At 52.9% G+C, this 1,625-nt stretch overlaps 1 protein-coding gene across 5 annotated transcripts in view; it reads right to left on the bottom strand.

Annotated features, from left to right (window-relative positions):
• RUNX1 (runt related transcription factor 1) overlaps nucleotides 1–1,625 on the bottom strand; it is a 102,145-nt gene that overhangs the window by 77,571 nt on the left and 22,949 nt on the right. The window lies entirely within an intron of this gene.

Raw genomic sequence — 1,625 nt, 5'->3', positions numbered from 1 at the left:
CCGCTCTAACCAAAAGCTACGTTCCGGGTGGATGCTGCGGCTTTAATCAGCCGGAGGCGCCTTACATCATCTTAAAGGGCAACCGTCACTGGGTGGTAGAGTGGGCGGGGACGAGAGGCACCCTCCTTGTTTGTTTCAGTGATGACGTTTTCGGGGGTATTCAGAAAATGTGATGCTTTGGGCGTCCTCGCCCCTTTTAAATGCCGCCGACTCTGTTTTGCATATTACAAAGTTGACAGTTCGGTTCCACCAACTGAGACCCCCAGCTGATCCGTGGGAAGGCAGAACCCCATGTAAAGCATGGTCCAATTGTCCTCCAATAGGGAGAGGAAATGATTTCCTGATCCCCAAAGACAAGTGGATACTTTCTGGATCAACAGTCTATGGTAGAGGTAGGCAAACCCGGGCCAATAAAGCTCTGTTCACACCTAGGCGTATCGAATATGCGCGATTCGCGGTAAAAAAAACGCGCGACAAACGCGCGTTTCCGAGGGCTACTTGGCTGTATCCCAATGGAAACACGCAACAAACACGCCGCGAAGAAGCTCATGTACCTTTTCAGGCGTAGGCCGTTTTGTAGCGCGTTCAGACGGGCTGAAATACGGCAAGGTGTGAACCATACCCATAGAAAATAATGAGATTTTCATGTTTGAGCGTTTTGTAGAGCGTTCGTAGAGCGCTGAACGCGCTACAAAACGTACAGGTGTGAACCAGGTCTTAGGGCCATCAGCTGAGATGGACTCGGCGGACCTGACCGATGTCGGGAAATGAAGTAGTCTTTACTCCAAGGGTGGGCAACCTTGGCCCACTGGCTGTGGTGCAACTACAAATCCCATTAGGCACTGCAAGACTCTGACAGCCGTAGGAATGACTCCCAGAGGCTGATGCATGATGGGAGTTGTAGCGTCACCATAGCTGGAAGGCTATCCCCTGTGGAAGTCTATTCCGCTCTTACTGTAAAGAATCCTTTCCATCGCAGAAGTTAAACATTCATTACCATGTTAGCACTGAGTCGAGGGAGAGTTGTGCTGGCCATGCGCACTTAGATAACACACGTTCAGCCCTATTGGATGGGGAGCTGGATGATTACTGTAGTTCAGCCCAAGGGAAGCTCCCCTGCCAGCTATTGTATTTTCGGTACTCGCCGATTCTGAATACGGATACCGGAAGTCTCATTAAAGAAGCCAGGCGGCGTATACTGACTCGCCACCTGGCTTCCTGATTAGCTGGGAAGCCATCTCCATGCTCCCAGGTCACCAGGAAGCATGGAGCTGGCTTTCTGGCCGATCAGGAAGTCGGGGGCGGGTAATGACTCATCGCTCGGCTTCCTGATTGGCCAGCTTCCCGACCATTCAGGAAGTCATTACACGCCGCCCATCTTCCTGAATGGCCATCTGATTAGCTGGGAAGCCATCTCCATGCTCCCAGGTCACCAGGAAGCATGGAGCTGGCTTTCTGGCCGATCAGGAAGTCGGGGGCGGGTAATGACTCATCGCTCGGCTTCCTGATTGGCCAGCTTCCCGACCATTCAGGAAGTCATTACACGCCGCCCATCTTCCTGAATGGCCAGGAAGCCGGCTCCATGCTCCCTGGTCGAGGGTGGATGGAGCTGGCTTCCCGGGCAA

Source organism: Nanorana parkeri, unplaced genomic scaffold (assembly GCF_000935625.1).
Source record: "Nanorana parkeri isolate BGI_ZX_2015 unplaced genomic scaffold, ASM93562v1 scaffold527, whole genome shotgun sequence".
NCBI lineage: Eukaryota > Metazoa > Chordata > Amphibia > Anura > Dicroglossidae > Nanorana > Nanorana parkeri.
The sequence above is the reverse complement of the archived record's forward strand: the minus strand, read 5'-3'. Positions and strand labels throughout refer to the sequence as shown.